Genomic DNA, 20,274 nt, shown 5'->3' with positions numbered 1-20,274 from the left:
AATGGCCAAAACTGGCTCTATGTCTGAAACAGGTTATGGTGCTCAGTTCCTGGCTGACTATGTGCTCCTTGAAAACAAGGTTATTCATATGAATATCACTCACAGCATCCAGTATCATGCCGTCAAATGGCGGGCACTAAAATGGTCATAGGAACATAGAAAGCTACTCCTGTAAGGGCCCTCAGTGCACAAAAAGAAACTAAGGCTCAAAGACCTGAAAATGATTTGCTCAAGGACACAGAATGGGTGAACGGTGAAAGAAAAGAGCGGAGGTTGTGAAAACAAGATGGTCTGTTCAAATCCAAGGTTGCTGTAAGGCCTTGGGCCAATTACCCAACCTTTCTCAGTCTATTTTTGTAGAGCTGCTATGGGGATTCTAAGAGATATTGCCCTCTAGATACAACCACAAATTTACAGGAAATACAGAGGATAGAGATATATTAAACACACCACAGATAATGCAATGAGCAAAATTTCTACAGGAAAAACAATCCAGCTCCTTCAACAAATAAAGGGGGGAGGGTTTTCCAGGTGGCTCAGTGGTAGAGAATACACCTGCCAATGCGGGAGATGTGAGTTTGATCCCTGATTGGAGGAAGATCCCACATGCTGCAGGGCAACCAAGTCCATGCATCACAACTATTGAGCCTGTGCCCTAGAGTCCTGCAACAAGAGAAGCCACCACAATGAGAAGCCTGTGTGCTGCAACTGGAAAGTAGCCCCCACTCTTTGCAACTAGAGAAAAGCCTGCGCAATAACAAACACCAGCACAGCCAAAAATATATAAATGAAATGTCAAAAAAATAATAATAAAGGGGGGAAAGTGAACTTATAGTATCTGGAGTGGTGATGGCTGCACAATGATATGAACATACAGAACGTCACTGCACTGTATGGCTAAAGTGGTAACTTTTATATTGTATATATTTTTTACCACAATAAAAAAAAGTTCAAAAAATTCTTAAAAAGGAATACATTGTGAAATACTTAAGGACAAAATATGATCATAGCTAAATTTCAAAGCACAGGATAAGGAAAAGTAGATAAAGGCATAAATGAAATAATACTGACCATGAATAAATAACTCCCAAAGCTGAATGATGGGTACAACATGCTTCATTAACCTACTCTGTCTACTTTGCATATGTTTGAAATTTTCAATATTAAAAATAAAGATTTGCTTAGGTTTAAATCCTGGCAACTCCATTTAGTAGCACTGTGGCTGTGGGCTTATTTCTTAACCTACTGGTGTCTCAGTTTCTTACCTATATGATGAGGAACAATAGCACCTACTTCTAGGGTTGAGATAAGAATGATTTTTTATATTTAGACATATCTAAAATTTATATACAATATACAAAAATCTTATATGTAAATATCTTATATATGTGAATTCTCTAAGACTATATATAAATTTATATTATCTAGGTTACACACACACAAATGGCCCAGCACATAGTAACCTTTAGTAAGTATCAGCTCTATTAGTATGAACACAAGGAACTAATACAGTGTCTCAATACAATGGGCACCCAAATCATGGCAGCTGTTGTTAATATAAACGGCCGTTAGGTCTAGAACCCAGGCAAGATTTTTAATCAAGTATTTGACACGTCTCCTTGAAAGACCAGGTCAATGACCCACTGGCAACTCTAACATCCCTGGTGTCTCCTGACAAATACCCGAGGACCTAATACAGGATCAGGAGCTGACTAATATTTAACATGCTTCTTTGGAAGCAGGCAAGCCACCTTGTTTCCCAAAACCAGGTAATTTATGGTACATTTCCTAATATTTGCTGACAGAACAAAGAAGAAAGGCTCTAAGACGTGATCAATGTTCACAGCAGCTTTCAAAGTGATTTGATAAAACTATAAAAAATAAACACCCAAATAGGGTGCACCAGGCAGGATAAGAGCTGACAAAGAAATGGTAATTTTTCCCTGAGCAAATATACAATAGATGAGTGCTGAGACTAAGCTCTTTAGGTCTTCACACTCTCCTTCCTACCCCCCTCCATTTTAAGAGAAGACAAACTCTCTTTCAACATACTTCAAGTACGATTGTTTGCTGGATTGCTTTCTTGAAATGATAAAATTATAGACAAAGAGCTCATTCTAATCCTTCTATCAATTTAAATACAAATTGGCTTAGGAATATTATCACCTTTTCCACCTGCTCTAGGAGACTAAGTGACGGTATCACGCACTCCAGTTATGGGACATGTCCTCCCCACTCTGATCAAAAGCAGGAATATGGATGCCACTTGATCTATCAGTAGTCACACATCTCAAGTTTCTGCTCAAGTTGCTCCCACTGCACACAGTGTCCTCTCTCTATGTCCAAAGCCTAAATCACCTGTGACCATACTTTCTAGAAACAAAGGGGAAGAGAAGAGAAGCACTGCATGAGAAAAGGTATCTGGGTGCTGCTTCTGGGTAATCTGGGAGATTTGGCCCAAACACAGAAGCACTGGTATTTCATATTATAAGCACAACCAGAAGGAATATTAGAAATTAAGATGGTCCTGGACAATACATGGTCACTATCTTTATCCTACAAGGCCCAGTGTAAATGCTCGCTTCTCCAAAAATGTTCCCTAGGCAGAACAATCCCTCCCTCCTCTGAACTTCCCTATCACTTTACCCCTTTATGGTACTGTTAAAGAGTTTATACCGTGTTTCTTACAACTCTCTTGTGTAACTACACACCAAACAGAATAACAAAAAATGAAAAAGACAGATAATGCTAAGTGTTGACAAGGACATGGAGCAACAGGAATTCTCTCATGCACAACTGATGAGTGTGATCTGATATGCCTCTGAAAACTGTTTGTCAATAACCGCTAAAGCTGAACCCTATGGACTTGAGTTATGTGGTTGGAGACCACTCACTGTTGTCCCTTGACAGTTCTGCCCACAGACCTTTGCTCCATCACTGCCTCTGTCTAAAATGCTTCCAGCATTCTTTCTCCTAACCCAAGGCTGATCCAGACCACTCTTCCTGGTCACTCCAGCCCAAAGAGATCTCTTCTATAGCAAACTCTGCTATTTACCTATTTCCTCTGACAAACAACTTGGATTCTTCATGTGTTAACTGTATCATCTGGTTTTATAATGTACTTTTAGTAACATCTAACCTGCTCCTCACAATACATTGTGAGGAAAGCAAGATATAGATTATTAACCCTATTTTATAGATGCTTCTGAATTGCGGTGCTAGAAAAGACTCTTGGGAGTCCCTGGGACAGCAAGGAGATCAAAGCAGTTAATCCTAAAAGAAATGAACACTAAATATTCATCAACTGAATACTTTAGCCACCTGATGCAAAGAGCTGACTCACTGGAAAAGACCTTGATACTGGGAAAGACTGAGGGCAGGAAGAGAAGGGGCAACAGAGAATGAGATGGCTAGATGGCATCACTGACTCAGTGGACATGAGTTTGAGCAAACTCCAGGAGATAGTGAAGGACAGGGAAGCCTGGCATGAAACAGTCTATGGGGTCAAAAAGCCGGACATGACTTAGCGACTGAACAATAATAGATGAGAAAACGAAGTTTCACACAGGAGAAAATGACTTTTTCCAGTTTTTCTGACCAAATTAGTTCCAGGAAACAAAAGATCTTAGTCTTCTAAACCAAACTGTCTTATCAGCTACAACTTCATGATTACCTTATCTCCCCAGAGACCACAGGTTCCCTGAAGACAAGAGACTGTTTTACACATTTACATCCCTCACAGCACCAAGGGAGGCACTCAGCGAGCTCCATACAGTTTGACCGATTGATTTCAATACTGTCCCCAAACTATGAGACTGAACACAGGCATATTTCCTCTTCCTCCAGACCTCACGGACAAAGCTAAATTGTTGGAAGAAATCGTGAACAAAACACGGCATCCCAAATAACATTTCTTTTTTGAGGGAAGGGACAAGGAAGAGCCCTTCAAGACAGGGTAAGCTCAACGTCTCCTCCATTTCTTAGGGCTCCATGCTGCTAAGTGTTCAAAGAAGGCTGGCAGAGGCAGTAGCAATGGGTTTCAAAAACCACAGAGTAGTCATAATTAACAAGTCAAACATCGATCAAATGGGAATTCCCTGACAGTCCGGTGGTGAGGACTCCACACTGTCACTGCTGAAGGCCTGGGTTCAATACCTGGTTAGGGAACTAAGATCCCACAAGCTGCACGACACAGCCAAAATCAAAACAAAAAACAACTAATGCCAGAAACCACACCTCAATTCTACTTGCAAGCAAAACAGAGAGCTATCTTATTTTAAGACTGCATATAAAACTTAAAATAATTAAATCTGAAACTTAATTTTCTTCATCCTTAAATAAGCAGCTAGACATCATCAACTCTGGAAATCAGTCAAAGAACTGATGTGAGAAGAATAGGGCAAGCACTAAGCAGATGTCTGCACCCCCAAGCCTGAAGGACAACGTTGCCTCTTACCCTAAGGTTCTTGACTTTACACACTGGCTGACAGACACCTCGGCAACAGAGGAGAAAATCTAGATAACAAGCAGAAGAAAGGAAAAGAGGGAGGGGAGGTCAAAAACAAATTGAAACACTGAAAGTGAGATATTCAAATAGGCCTCATGGCCTAATGCTACACCCACCAATGCTGCTATTTTCAGTTTGAACCCTCAACCAAAATATCCAGGCCAAGGCAGTAGAGGTAAGTATAAGCTAGGACCTGTTGTATTTATCTGAATGTAATTTGAAGGCAGCAATCATGTCTTGTTTGGTTTGTATGTTCTCCATAGGGAGAACTCATAGTTGGTACTCCAAATTCCTGGAACAAATAGTTGGACTTCGGGATGGAAAGCAGCTGACATAACCCTGCTACAGCAGCTAGGTACTTAACCTACTTATCATGGTAACTCTACCCAAGACCCTAATTTTAGTAAAGTTAATTTTAATTGGTGTGAAAATCAATTTAGGATGAGTCTTTAAGATATGAAGAAAAGTTATTCTTGTGTTCAACTGATTCAGGCGCATCATTATTATATTGAGAGCATTGTTTCTCAGTGCCAGCTTACTGCTATTTGGAAGAACAAAGTCTCAAAGACCTTTTAACATGGTCTGTGTAAGCAGAGAACAGCTGATTTCTCAGTGCAGCATGATCATACCTTCCAGAAAGGAAACCCAGACCTAGAGAAATAATGAGTTATGGACACGATTCTTTTCAATCTACTACTGCATTTGCTTTCACTAGCATGAAGAATTACAAAGGAAAACCAGACAAACAGATCAACAGACACCAGGCAAACACTACCTTTAACTAGGCTTAGTGAAATCCTTCATAAAACAAACAGCAGATAGCTAAATATCAGCTAAATGCCTCTAGAACGAAAACCTGGCCAACAACACTAAATCTGACCTTCTAAATGAGACTACTTACTTGGAATAAAGCAATGATTTTTACCTTGACAAATAAACAGAACTATTCAGTCTCTACAGATGGCATTTTAAGGGCCAGGTAACCTCAGCAGACGTTATCTCATAAAGCCAAAGCTCTAAGGAAATGCAAATTTCTGGTCCAGTGTTTTTCCAGTCCTAGTGGTGTTTGGGAATCTTACAGTGTTTTTTTCAATTTTCCTTTTATTCTATGATTTTAAACAGCTTGCTACATTTTTGAATATAACTTTTTAGTCGTGGGATCCAAGTTTGCCCCATGGAACAAAAGCTCTAAGTTTACAGTGGAACTCAGTAGATAATTTGGTAAATTCATCTCACAAGCAATTTTTCAGCAATTTGTCCACTCTAAAAAGCAATACCCATCTGTTTATATACTGAAAGGTATCTATGAACCCAGAATTTAACCCTGTGAGATACTCTCAATACTCTCACAAAGCCTGTCCTCCTTTCAGAGATAAATTCTCAACCCACATGTTGAAGCTGAAACTCCAATACTTTGGCCACCTGATGCAAAGAGCTGACTCATTTGAAAAGACCCTGATGCTGGGAAAGATTGAGGGCAGGAGGAGAAGGGGACGACAGAGGATGAGATGGTTGGATGGCATCACCGACACAATGGACATGGGTTTAGGTAGACTCCAGGTGTTGGTGATGGACAGGGAAGCCTGGCGTGCTGCAGTTCATGGGGTCGCAAAGAGTCGGACACGACTGAGTGACTGAACTGAACTCCCATAAAACCAGACATTCAGACTGTTGAGAGGTAAAAGTATGACCCAATATTATCCAGTCCAACCCTAGTGTTTTACAGACAGGAAGACTGAGATCAAGGGAGTATTAGGTAATTAGAATTAACATGAGTTTGGCAAGTATCAAAAGCCCACTGAATGCTATCCCTGCTCCCCCAGTGGAACAGCACTGGGCATGGTGGGAGGATACTCAGATTTGCACTTTAATCAGTGGAAAACTCCAAATACATGTGTCTGAGCCTAAGAAAATCTGAATATTCAACCACAAACTCCAGACCCCTACCCCAACATAGAGAGCAGGAGACAGCACAGTCTGCATGGCTTCTTTGAGATGCAGACTAGAACCTTGAGATAATATATCCAATCCTTCCTCCCCTCCTCCTAAGAGGCACAGCACATTTATTCACATGGAGGCCATTATGAAGTGACAGAAAGACTGAGGAAATGGAAGGGCTGCAGAAACAGAAGAAATAACTAACAATACTTGAGCAGATGCCTGTCTTCAGGTTATTCAATAGTTAACTCCCCACTAGAAGAACGTCAAATCCTTTTTGTCACCAGGCCTCACCCTTCAGCCCTCTGACTATTTTATGAAGCAATAAGGAAAGGGGCTTGGCCAATCCCATGCACTGAATGAGTAGCCAAGGACTAGACCAAACATCCTCAGGCCCACGACTAGACTCTCAATGTACCCCACTGCCCCTTTCTTTCTCGTCCTGAGAGTCTGTGAGCTATATCCCACCATGAGTCTGAAACTTTCCTTACAGTACCAAGGGGGCAGTTGTAGGACAGCAGGCTAACATTACTGCTGCCATCTTCCTCCCTCCAGTTGTACATTTTATATATAAAGCTAAAATTGAATTAAAACTAGGTTTTCAAAAAAAAAAAAAACTAGGTTTTCAGGCACTCGTGAAAATCCTATCTCCACCTCTACACCCCTACCACTGCCTAAGGAAGAAAGGGGAGGGAAGGGAAGAGAGGGAAGAGAAAGGAAGAAAGAAAACACCTCTCCAAAAGATACAGTGGCTTAAAATTCAACATTCAAAAAAAAAAGATCATGGCATCCAGTCCCATCACATCATGGCAAATATATGGAGAAACAATGGAAACAGTGAGAGACTTTTATTTTCTTGGGCTCCAAAATCACTGCAGATGGTGATTGCAGCCATGAAATTAAAAGACGCTTGCTCCTTGGAAGAAAAGCTACGACCAACCTAGAAAGCATATTAAAAAGCAGAGACATTTCTTTGCCGACAAAGGTCCATCTAGTCAAAGCTATGGTTTTTCCAGTAGTCATGTATGGATGTGAGAGCTGGACCATAAAGAAAGCTGAGCACCAAAGAACTGATGCTTTTGAACTGTGGTGTTGGAGAAGACTCTTGAGAGTCCCGTGGATTACAAGGAGATCAAACCAGTCAATCCTAAAGGAAATCAGTCCTAAATACTCATTGGAAGGACTGATGCTAAAGCTCCAATACTTTGGCCACCTGATTCAAAGAACTGACTCATTAGAAAAGACCCTGATGCTGGGTAAGACTGAAGGCAGGAGTAGGGGATGACAGAGGATGAGATGGTTGGATGGCATCACCCGACTCGATGGATGTGACTCTGAGCAAGCTCTGGGAGTTGATGGCCAGGGGAGCCTTGCATGCTGCAGTCCATGGGGTTGCAAAGAATCAGACACGACTGAGTGAACTGAACTGAAAACAGTCTTACCTGTCTTCTCCTCAGCTCCCCAGACTTCTCCTCCTGGCTTAGTCTTTTCTCTGAAGTCTAGGCTTAAACAATTTCTCCGATGACCTCCCACGCTTACCATCCATGGATGGGTTAGTTCCCTTCATCCATGCTCTGACGGTGCTTGTTTCTGTCACAACACTTCTCACACTGCCTGTTTCTTTGCCTGTCTTCCCCGAGACACCCAAATTCCCAAGCTTAGTGCTGTGTGTGGCAGATGCTTAATAACTGTTCTGTAAATGGAAAACTTTCCAGTAACGAGGTTCCCGATGAAACACAATCTCAACAGGTAGCCTATTCAAATGTTAGCCAGGTGGCCAGCTGGTCTATGACTTTAAGTCCGTCAACTATAAGATTCTCTCCAATAAACAATTCAGAACTTTCTGACTTCATTATCATACTCAGGGGTTTGGGCTTTAATATGTAAGCAATATTGGGCCATCAGATTTTTAAGGCAAGTGCAACATGATCAAATCTGTTTTTGTTGCCCTATTATACATCTTTGGAACACCTCCCAACCCAACCCTCTGTTGGCTTCAAATAAAAATTCCAACTACACTTCACAAACATAAACATCACATGCTACCACCACACCCCCCAAAGCACACAAAGACACAGAAGCAGTCAAACCAAAGGGAATTTTGAAAGACTAAATGCAGCATTTAATTCCATCTTAACCACCTGCAAGCAACGAGGATCCATAAATACCCTCTAGAAACCCAAAACCTAATTCCTCTTGTGTGCCTTTATGGAAAGAAGAGGGCAGGGAGAGGGAGCATTTCATAAAGGTAATCCATTTAACCATCCTGAGTAGTTCTGATCTGAGCTGCTGCCTAGCACTGCTATTCTTGATCACTGCAGCCCCATTCGCCAAAACCCAGGATGACCAGAAAGGAAGACGAAAACAAAGTGAGGCTGGGAAGTCCCCTGGGTTCTATTTCAACAGCAGGAGTTCCCTTTGGAAGATACAGAAGGGGCAAGCAGAAATCTGCAAAAAAAAAAAGGCTTCAGTGATAAGGAACTTTAATCTGCAGAGTTGGGGAAAGGGGGTAAGGAAGTTTAACCAAAGGGGCACAAGCAGACCTGGGTTCTTGTCGGGGAACTGCATGCCACACCCTACTGCAGATGAGGCCTAATCACCATTTTGCATTTACAGAGCACTCTGGGCTTAAGGGAGGCTCTAAGAGTGCCTGCTTTGCCAGTCACAAAAGGACAAATATTGCATGATTCCATTTATATGAAGTACTGAGAGTAGTCAAATTCACAGAGACAGACAATAGAATGTTAGTTGCTAGGAGGGAAAAAGGAATGGGAAGTAAGTGTTTATATGTAGCTTCAGTTGAAGAAGATGAAAAAGTTCTAGACACAGATGGTGATAGTTGCACAACAATGTAAATATATTTAATGCCATAGAACTGTACGTTTTAAAATGGTTAAAATGGTAAAATTTTATCTTATGTGTACCTTTACCAAAAAAAACCATACCAGCTTTAAAATTATATTGTCTGCAGTTATCAATTACATGACCCTGAGCAAGTCATATAAACTCTCTAACTCCTGTTTCTTCTGCAAAACAGGTTTAATAATAGTAGCTAATTCACACAGTAACTCTTGAGAGCTAAATGAGATACTTCACACAAAGTCCTTAATCTAGCGACTGGTACATGGAAAGTACTTAATAAATGTTAGCCTACTGCCACAATGCACTTCTCACAGCCATTTCTCATAGGCCCCACACAACCCTGTGAGAGTTTACAGATAAAGAAACTGAGGCTCAGAGAATCACAATGAGTGGCCAAGTTCACTGTGCCAGAGCCAATCAAATCCTTTGCCCATAAGAGATGTCCTGTCCTCTCCACTTGTTAATTTGGTGATCTAAGGCAAGTGCCCTAAACCTTGCTATGTTTCAATTCTCAACTAGAGCTGTAAAAAAGGAAATATAAACAAAATGCCACAAGCTACCTCACAGAACTAGATGAGAAATGAAATCAGATAATGGTTACAAAAGAGAACTATAAAACATAAACAAAGTACTATGCAACGAAAGTGGTAATTTATGAGAGTGCCTGCTTTGCCAGTCACTAAAGGACAAATATTGCATGATTTGTTTTGCAGCGCATAAAACCTGGCCTCCTTTTAATGCTGGGACTAAACAACTTCCTGGTGATTTCATTTCACTCGGGATTCCGGGTCTTAAGGCCTGAATAAGTAGTTTAGTGTTCTTTCAAAAGGTGGCAAACTATGGTAGAAACAAAAATATTACTGGGAAAAAATATATGTTACTGGACTGGGAGTCAGAAGACTGAAATCCTAGTTCTGATTCTGTCACTAAAGCAGTCTGTGAATTTAGACAACTTACTTACTCCTTCCAAGGTTCAGTTAACAGGAAAGAGGGAAAAGGCAGGAAAAAAAGTTAAGACTAGAGAGGACCCCTTGGCAGCCCTATTTACCACTACTCTTAAATCCACGATCTTGCAAAAGGAATCCTCCAGACTCCAGAGAACTACAGCAAGTATCAGGAGACTCGAGACCTGGCCTAGGAACACCCCTACCTGATCTTTAGACACGAGGCATCAAACACACTGGAAAACTAGAACACTTGCCAAGTTAATTTTAGTCCACTTTTACCCCTCTGGGCCTTATCTGAAAATAAAAGAAATAAATCTCTAGTTGAAAGCAGCAGAGTCTAAGCAATTGACTTGAGCCACTTTCTGCTCCCCCTCCCTTTAAACACTATAGAATGGGCAAGATTTGGAGGAACATGCCAAACAAAAGATGGACCTCACTGCTTTAAATGACCTACGCTTTCCTTGAGCCAAAACCCCAGGGAACTTTAGTGTGCTGGAAATCTGGAGTCCTCTGTATCCATCCACTTCTAAGGGGCAATATTAGCAAGAAATCTGTAAGAACTTCCTTTCCCTCCGACCTCGCACAGATCCAGGATGGAATTCCATCCATAGTAGACACTGACCCGTGAACGAGGGAGGACGGAGACAGGTCTCTCATCTAATGATGTGACTCCAAATCCGTTCTGCACTAAGAGATTACACAAGCTCACACTAAGAAATAAATAACAGACACCAGCACTACGGCTTTACACTTCGGTGGCTACACACTGTGATTTGGAACATATTCTTTAACCTCTCGGAGCCTTGATTTCTGTTTTTGTAAATGGGGGTAACCTCAGAAGGCCGTCTTGAGCATTCTATGAAACAGCTGCCGAAGTTCCTGCGTCAAGTCCGTTAAATGTTACCTGTTGGTATTAAACACTTCTCTCACACATCAGTTTCCTCCCTGAATCCACAAAATACCCTGCAAGGCGACTTTCTTTCTCCCGGTTCACTGAAAGGCAAACTGAGGCTCTGCCGGGAAAAGGCTGCGTGAACTGCGGCGCGCGGCCCCAGCTCGAGGGCCTGCTGTTGTTCCTCTAAGAAGCCCAAGGTGTGCCACGAGCCCAGGACCGGGAGAGGCGGGGACCGAGGGGGCACTCAGGTCCTTAGGGAGCCAAGCGGGTCCAGTTTTGCGCGCCTCGGGGACCCGGCAGACCCAGCCCGGGAGGGAGAGTCGGAAAATGCCCCAGGTCTGGGCCGGAGCCGGAGCCGGGCCCGCCCGAGGCCTCCCCGGCGCGGCCTCCACTCCCCCCTCCTCCCCTCGGCGGGCGGGGCGGGGCGCGAGCACAAAAGACTCCCAACTTCCGAGCGGGCGCGGGCCCACCCCGCCAACTCCTGGCCCAGGCCCGGCCCGCGGAGAGGAGGCGGGCAGGGAACGCCAGGGCGGCCGGGAGCGGGAGCGGGCGGGCCCGGCCGGCGACCCAAGGCGGCGGGGCCGAGTGGAGGGGAAGGTGCGGGGGAAGGGGGCTGGGAGTTACTCCGGCTCCCGGGACTCCCAGAAGGGCCGAAAAAAGAGTTTCTAAAAATAGGCAGCGGTCCGCGCGAAGAGGTGGGTGACCGAAAAGGAACCAGGAGCACCCACTCCCCGCACCTTGAAGGAGACGCCCGCGGCCCCCACTCACCCGCGCTGAGAGGTCTGGAGGAAGCCGCGCGGCGCGGAAGGAGGCGGTGCCGCCGCACTCGGGGGCGGAAGGGCGGGAGCGAGGGAGGGAGGAAGAAGGCGGCCCCGGCCGCAGCGTGAGGAGCTGAGCACACGCGCGGGAGTCGCCCCCGTCGGCCCCTCGGTTTCTCTCGGCTCAACCCTCCCTGCGCCCGCGCTGCTCGCGCACCCCGCCGCACTGACAGCGGTGCGAGCCCAGCAGCCGCGAGTCCTTCCCTTGGCCCGGACCACTGAGGCGCGCGGCGGTGGGGGTGCCCGGAGCGGCTTCTCTCAGCTCGGCCCCGCCCGCCGTTACCGCCTTGGTCCTGCCACCCCTTGCCCCCGCCTAGGTCTCCAGGGAAGAGCCTGGCGACTCTCGCGCGGCGTCCGCAGCCCCGCCCTAACAGCCTGGCTCCCGAGACCTAGATGCTCTTCCTACCCCCTCAACCTAGCTTTGGAAAGGTCCAGAGCTTCGGCGGGGAGAAGAGAAAGGAGGGGTCGGGGCGGGGCCTAACGGGGAGGAAGGCCTGAGGTGGGAGCCTGAGGAGGCGGGGCTAGGGCGGGAGGAGACAGACGCTCTCTTACACCAGTACGGAGCGTAAGGCGGGGCGGGGCCGAGAGGGTGCCAAGGCCGAGAAGAGAGGCGCGCAAGACAAGTATGGAAGGCAGCGGCGGTCTCGCAAACCCGGGAAAGCCGAGCTTGAAAAAGAGGGGGAGTGGGCGGGGCGGCGCGGGGCGGGGCCTACCCAGAGGAGGGGTCAAGAGTGGAGGGAGGCCCGGGCCAGCTTGGGGGAGTAGGGACCTTTAGAGGAGGGTGTTGGAGGCGGGGGCTGAAGAAAAGCCTAAAAGGGAGGAGAGATTGAAGCGGGACAGAAGGAGGCGGGCCCGGAAGCCGAACCGGGAGGAGGGAACCCGAAGGTGGCCACTTGAGGAGGAGCCGGAAGGAGGGCGATGGGGGTGGGGCGGGAGGAGGAAAGTAGGGCTGGAGGCGGGCGGAGCCTGGAGAGGGGGCCCAAACAAGTTGTCGGTGGGCGGTGCCAGGAGGATGCGGAAGAGACGAAGTAGGAAGGAAAGCCAGGTCCTTTCACTTTCAAGGGAGCCTGGTGCGCGGACAGGGCCAGGGTCCACGCTGTTGGTTGGGACTGGGCGGAGACGCCACCGTGAGGGGCGGGAGGAGGTGCCACTTACACCTGAAAAAAAATGTTAAATTCGAGTAACTTAATCTTTCCGGGGTGCAGGAAATGTTATAACTGGGTCTCGATCTGGATGCTTGTCCTGCCTCCTGAATATTTCTCCTATCGAAAACTCAACCTAAATCAGTAGTGCAACCTCCGCGGAGCAGCCGGTGCATTCCCAAAGCACGCGAAGACCGCAAGCCCTTCAGCTGTAGACTTCCCTGAAGGCTGGAAAGAAGATTCTCCATGCATCGTCCGACTTGTGATTCTGTGATTGTATTTTTCACATCCCAGTGAGAGACTTTATTTTGGGGGGCTCCAAAATCACTGCAGATGGTGACTGCAGCCATGAAATTAAAATACACTTGCTCTTTGAAAGAAAAGCTATGACCAACCTAGACAGCATATTAAGAGGGACATTACCAACAAAGGTCTGTCTAGTCAAAGCTGTGGTTTTTCCAGTAGTCATGTATGGATGTGAGAGTTGGACTATAAAGAAAGCTGAGCGCCAAAGAATTGATGCTTCTGCACTGTGGTGTTGGAAAAGACCCTTGAGAGTCTGTTGGACTGCAAGGAGATCTAACCAGTCCATCCTAAAGGAAATCAGTTCTGAATATTCATTGGAAGGACTGATGCTGAAACTCCAATACTTTGGCCACCTGATGCAAAGAACCGACTCATTGGAAAAGACCCTGATGCTGGGAAAGATTGAAGACAGGAGGAGAAGGGGACGACAGAGGATAAGATGGTTGGATGGCATCACCGATGGGATGGATATGAGTATGAGTAGGCTCTGGTAATTGGTGATGGACAGGGAAGCGTGGCATGCTGCAATCCATGGGGTCGCAAAGAGTTGGACACGACTGAGGGACTGAACTGATTTTTCACATCACTTCTCCCAGAAACCACCTAAGAGACTGGATTCCTGAGCACAGAGCCGAGTTTGAAATGAACCCCTCCTGATTCTGCCAGACCAGCAGTTAAAGCTACACTTGTGTTGTTTAATTACCCCCGTTTCTTGCTTCAAAAGGAAGAGAAATCAAATTTGAAAGATGGTGACAACTGAGCCCAAGGCCAAGAGTGTCCTTCTCCACCCCTTCTAACTGCTGGTTTCTTCTTATGCCTCAGGTCTCTGCTTAAATATCACCTCCTGGGAGTTCCCTTTTGGTCCAGTGGCTAAGACTCTGTGCTCTCAATGCAAGGGGCCTGAGTTTGATCCCTAGTCAGGGAACTAGGTCCCACATGCTGCCACTAAAAGATCCCCCATGCAGCAACTAAGACCCAGCATAGCCCCCCCCCCAAAAAAGTTTAGAAAAAAAAAACCTCGGAAAGGTCTTCCCTGAACAGTCACCTTAAAGATATTCTCTAGTTTGCCAAACTAGGCCTCTTGTTCATGTCTTTCATGGCATTTCTTAGTCTTGTCATTTATTGATCAGTTTATGTGGTTTTGCCCATGTTCTGCACTGGAAGGTAAGTTCCATGAGGTCAGGAATCTTAGACTGTTGTGTATATCACTGTGTCACTAGATCTAGTGCATAAACCCAGTGTTCATAAAACACTTGAGGGAATGAATGAGTCAATCAAAAACCAGTTAATGAATCTGGTCCCTGCCAGCCTCCTCTGCTATGTTTCTGGCTGCTCCCTGGTGCCTCACCTCCCTTTCTGTGTACTAGCCTTACCATGTTTGTTTGACTAGACCACAGTCTCTTAGCTCTCTCTGATATAGCACATTCTCTACTTGAATTGCTCTTTCCCTTCTGCCTAGATGCCTCCTGTTCAACACTCAACTCATGGAGGACCTCCTCTGAGAGGTCTTCTCTGACCATCCCCCACCAGGAAAGTTGAAGCACTCACCCCTTCCTGTTCACGGCCTCAATTATAAAACTTCTCTATGCTGGTGACATCATCTTCCCTCCTGGCATCCTGCTGGCACTGAGGATTATGATCATGGCCTATAAAATCCTGTGCGATCTGCCTCCTACTCTTCAGACCTTATCCCCTATTGTATTCCTCTTACGTCATCTCACTCTACTCCAGCCACATGGCCTCCATCCTGTTCTCTGGCCATGCCAAACATACTGCTGACCTTAGGGCCTTTGCACTGGCTCTTGTGTCTGCCTCAAATGCTCTCTTCCCAGATATTGGCATGGCTCGCTCCTCCTTCAGGTCTCTGCTCAAATGTCACTTTCTTAGGGAAGCCTGAGGAAATGACCCACATTTAAAATAGCAGCACTCCACTCCTCTGCACTTCCTCACACCCTTTCTTAGTGAATTTTTCTCCATTGCAGTTATCACAACATGAAATATTACATTTATTGTGTCTCCTACCCCCTACCTTTCACTGCAGTGTGATCGCCACAAGGATTTTGTCTGTTTTGTTCATTCCCCAGAACCTAAAACAGTAGGTCCTCATTTAACATTAGTTGAATGCATGGTTATGAATTCAACAAAGAAATGCTAGGAGTACTCTGCGTCATCCAGAAGAATCCCTGAAGATTAGAGTATAAAGGGAGACGTTTCTGAGGAAATATACTGGCAACACTAGCTAACACGGAGCATTTACTAGTTGCCAGGCAATCTGCTAAGTGCTTTTCAAGCTTGTTCCCACAACAGCCCTATATTCAGTTCCATTCAGTCGCTCAGTCCTACTCTTTGCGACCCCATGGACTGCAGCACACCAATTTTCCCTGTCCATCACCAGCTCCTGGAGCCTACTCAAACTAATGTCCATGGCGTCAGTGATGCCATCCAACCATCTCATCCTCTGTCGGCCCCTTCTCCCACCTTTAATCTTTTCCAGCATCAGGGTCTTTTCTGAAGAGTTGGTTCTTTGCATCAGGTGGCCAAAGTATTGGGGTTTCAGTTTCAGCATCAGTCCTTCCTATGAGGTAGTTACTATTATAATCCCTATTGTACAGAAACTGGCGAAGAGGTTAACTTTCCCAAGGTCATACAGTTAATAAGTGGTGGAGTCCAACTTTAGAGCCTGCATGCTGAGTCACTATACTGCCTACCTTCTGATTATTAAAGATCAACCACTATTGGTCTAATAAGGGTGAAGCGTGAAGATGAGATATCCTTTTCTGAACAGTGTGGTGCCTAGAGTTGTGGCAGAATTTTTTCTTAGCCACTATATTAGGGTTCTCCAAAGAAACAGAACCAATAGGATATGTTGAGATATATAGAAGAAGAGATTTATTACAGGAATTGGTTCACAGTTATGTGGGCTTGAGAAGTCCCGTGATCTGCCATCTGCAAGCTAGAGAACCAGGAAAGTCAATGGTATGATTCAGTGCAAGTCCAGAAGCCCAAGAGCCAGGAGCACCAATGTCCAGTGTCCTGGGCAAGAGAAAATGGATGTCTCAGCTCAAGCAGAGGAGCAAATTCATCCTTTCATCTTTCTGTTCTATTCAGGCTTCAACAGATTGTAAGATGCCCACCCACATTGCCCTTCTTTACTTAGCCTACCAATTCAAATGCTAATCTCTTCCAGAAACACCCTCACAGTCACACCCAGAAATGTTTTACCAGCTATCTGGGCATAATTTAGCCCATCATTTAAGTTAAAAATTAACCATCACAGGGACTTCCCTGGTGGTCCACTGGTTAAGACATCACCTTCCAATATAGGAGGTGTGGATTTGATCCCTGGCCGGGGAACCCATAAGACCCCACCTGTCTTGCATCCAAAAAACAGAAGCAATGTTTTAACAAATTCAGTAAAGACTTTTTTTTTTTTTTTAGTTTTTTAAAAAAATTAACCGTCACAACCACCATGAGAGAAGCCAGATAGAGAACAAAACCCAACACACAGAAGAGGGCAGGATGAAGAAAATGTTGCTGGAAAAACTGAACCAGAGACCTGATAAAGACATACCCGAAGCCTGACATACCTCTGGACTTTTCTGTGCACCAGTGTATCTTTAGAGGTTGAATAATTTGAGTAGGAATTTTTTTTTTTTTTCTTACAACAAAAAAAGATTTCCTAATGGAAGCAAATGAGTAGGGTTCAACAGGTGGAGGTATTAATGTCTCACATTTTTATGAGATATTTGTTTACAGAATGCTGGAGGGTATTCCAGACAGAGGGAAAAGCAAGTATGCAGGCAGGAATGTAAGAGCTTGAGGTTTCTGCAGCACAAGGTATAAACTGAGTTAGATTTCCCTGGTGGTCCAGTGGGTGAGACTATGAACTCCCAATGCAGGGGGCGCGGGTTCACTGCCTGGTCAGGGAACTAGATCCCATGCCACAACTAAAGGTTCCATAGGCCTCAAGTAAGACCTAGTGCAGCCAAATACATAAATTTTTAAAAAGAAGTAAGGTAGAACTAGTATCTGGAAGAACTGATTTCTCCACTCAACTTTGTAGGCAGTGGGAATAATTGAAAGCTTCTGAGCAGAAGTTGCTTTAAAATGGTGACGTGTCAAGGTTGGAAGAACTTTTGGAAGCAATCTGATTTGACTCTAGGTTCTGTGTTTGTCCCCATCTCACAAACATGTGAGAAAATGTGGCAGGCCGATGTCTCATAGATGGTAGGTGAAGGAACAAAGATTTGAACGTAGGGTCATCTGAGCCCCAACTCATGCTGTCAGTGATCTCCTGTCTCCACCATTGGAATTAATTTCTGCCCTCTGAGCTCACCCAGAATGGGCGAATCCTTTTTCAGAGATTTGACAGTGACATTGGTAGAGCTACCCAGATCTGAATTAGGAAGATGGATTCAAGGGGAGGGAAGAGTAGAGGGACTCCGCCTTTGTGGGAGACAAAGGAAAAGGCAGATGAGGAAAGCAGGCGAATGAAGAGGAGGGAGCAGATGACAGAGAAGTGATGAGAATCAGCAGGACCTGGAGAAGGAACAGATGGCGATGGAGGGATGAAAGAAGGAAGAAATTAAGGCAGACACAGGCTTGTGTTTAGAACAGAGGTTGCCAGATCAGATACCTACAGGGCCAGGCGAGTACCATAAATAAGCAAAGTGATCAGGTTTAAGATAATGGGGAGTCATGGAGTCTAGCAAGCCTAGAGTTCATGCCCCTTCTAAAGGAGGTACCTACAACTCATGTGGGAGTATAAGCTCCCAGTGTGGGCAGTTGCCAGGTATGAGGAGAAAAATAAGCTCTAAATTCAAATTTTTACACAAAATCTGTTGGTTTTTAAATGCTGGAAACTAATTCAGATTTTAAAAAGAAAAAAAGCATGGTGCTGGCCGAAAGACGCATATCTTAAGGCTGAATTTGGCCTGTGGGCTGCCAGTTCATGCCTTCTAATCTGTTTGGATCCAAACACTTGTTAACTACTTAGCAACACTGTGTGCTCTCGAGGAAATTACTTCACCTTTCAAGTCCCAGGTTCTTTTTTCCCCTCTAATTTAATTGATTTTGAGTTTAAATATAGTTGATTTACAATGTTGTGTTAATTTCTACTGTACAACAAAGAGATTCAGTTATATATATATATATTCTTTTTCATACTATTTTTCATTGTGGTTTATCACAGAATATTGAAAAGAGTTCCCTGTGCTATACTGGAGGACCTTGTTTATCCATCCTATATGTAATAGTTTGCATCTGCTATTCCCAAATTCCCAATCTTTCCCTCCCCCACCTGACCCCCATTGGTAACCACAAGTCTGCTCTTTACATTTGTGAGTCTGTTTCTGTTTTGTAAGTATGTTCATTTGTCTCATATTTTAGATTCTACATATAAACAATATCATACAGTACTTGTCTTTCTCTTTATGACTTACTTCACTTAGTATGATAATCTCTAGGTCCATCTATGTTGCTGCAAATGGCATTATTTCATTCCTTTTTATAGCTGAGTAATATTCCTTCATATACATATATGTTGTTGTTGTTGTTCAGTCACTGAAGCACATCTGACTCTGTGATCGCATGGACTGCAGCACACCAGGCTTCCCTGTCCTTCACTATGTACCACAGTTAGCTCAGATTCATGTCCATTGAGTCAGTGATGCTATCCAACCATCTCATCCTCTTCTGCCCTCTTCTCCTTTTGCCTTCAATCTTGCCCAGGATCAGGGTCTTCTCCAGTGAGTTGGTTCTTCGCATCAGGTGGCCAAAGTATTGGAGCTTCAGCTTCAGTCCTTCCAATGAATATTCAGGGTTGATTTTCTTTAGGATTGACTGGTTTGATCTCTTTGCTGTCCAAGGAACTCTCAAGAATCTTCTCCAGCATCACAATTCAAAGGTATCAGTTCTCTATGTCCCAAACTCACATCCATACATATCTACTGGAAAACCATAACTTTGACTAGACAAACCTTTGTCAGCAAAGTGATGCCTTTACTTTTTAATATATATAAAATCTCACATCTTCTTTATCCATTTATCTGTTAATGGACATTTAGTTTCTTTCCAGGTCTTGGCTATTGTGATTAGTGCTACTATGAACATAGGGGTGCATATATCTTTTCAAATTGTAGTTTTCTCTGGATATATGCCCAGGAGTGAGATTGCTGGATCATGTGGCAACCCTGTTTTTAGTTTTTTGAGGAACCTCCATACTGTTTTCCATAGTGGCTGCAGGTTCTTATTTGCAAAGTCCCACGTTCTTATTTGCAAAATGGGGATAATTAATTCCCTACATCCTGGACTTCCCTGGTGGTCCAGTGGCTAAGGCTCTGAGCTCCCAATGCAGGGGGCCTGGGTTCAATGCCTGATCAAGGAACAAGATCCTGCATGCTGCAACAAAGATCAAAGATCCCCCATGCTGCAGTTAAAACCCAGTGCAGTCAAGTAAATATTTTTTTTTAAATTCCCCGCACCATAAGGTTGCTATACTGTTTTTTTTTTTAAACAAGATAAATGTATGTAGAACACTTAGCATTCAGTGCCTGACATAGAGCAAAACACCCAGAATGGTTTTATCATCAGTGTGAAAGTTATTCTTTCTCCTGTAACTCATAAACTCACAAAAAAAGTAGAACAGGAAAGATCTCTAAAGACATCTTATCCAGGGGTCTTTAAACCTGTTAAGCTACAGAGCCCTCTCTTAAGCCAGACCTTTCACAGAAAGGCAGCGCATAAGTGGATGAGAGAGGGGAGTTGGCTTTGTTTGAAGTTTGGGCAGGGAACCCAGAGTGCTGCCTTCTAGGCTTCCCCATCCCAACCACCAACCATCCTCCGTAAACAGTGGTTGCTC

At 44.6% G+C, this 20,274-nt stretch overlaps 1 protein-coding gene and 1 long non-coding RNA gene across 5 annotated transcripts in view; one reads left to right on the top strand and one right to left on the bottom strand.

Moving 5' to 3' along the window:
• The window catches only part of RALY (RALY heterogeneous nuclear ribonucleoprotein), an 81,605-nt gene extending 69,554 nt beyond the window's left edge, over positions 1-12,051 (bottom strand). For 2 of the 4 annotated variants that reach the window (XM_061127093.1, XM_061127098.1), the window contains exon 1: positions 11,918-12,051. The gene's annotated coding sequence lies outside the window, so the exon portion shown is untranslated. Of the gene's footprint in view, positions 1-4,456; positions 4,489-11,917 lie in introns of those variants that run through there. The other 2 variants (XM_061127097.1, XM_061127096.1) reach the window with 2 other exon arrangements.
• Positions 12,052-12,532: 481 nt separating this feature from the next.
• Positions 12,533-18,832, top strand: LOC133045041 (uncharacterized). Its single transcript, XR_009690109.1, has 2 exons — positions 12,533-12,590; positions 13,173-18,832. It is a non-coding gene; the product is annotated as an uncharacterized LOC133045041 (long non-coding RNA).
• Positions 18,833-20,274: the final 1,442 nt, after the last annotated feature.

This window comes from Dama dama, chromosome 23 (assembly GCF_033118175.1).
Source record: "Dama dama isolate Ldn47 chromosome 23, ASM3311817v1, whole genome shotgun sequence".
Lineage (NCBI taxonomy): Eukaryota > Metazoa > Chordata > Mammalia > Artiodactyla > Cervidae > Dama > Dama dama.
The sequence above is the reverse complement of the archived record's forward strand: the minus strand, read 5'-3'. Positions and strand labels throughout refer to the sequence as shown.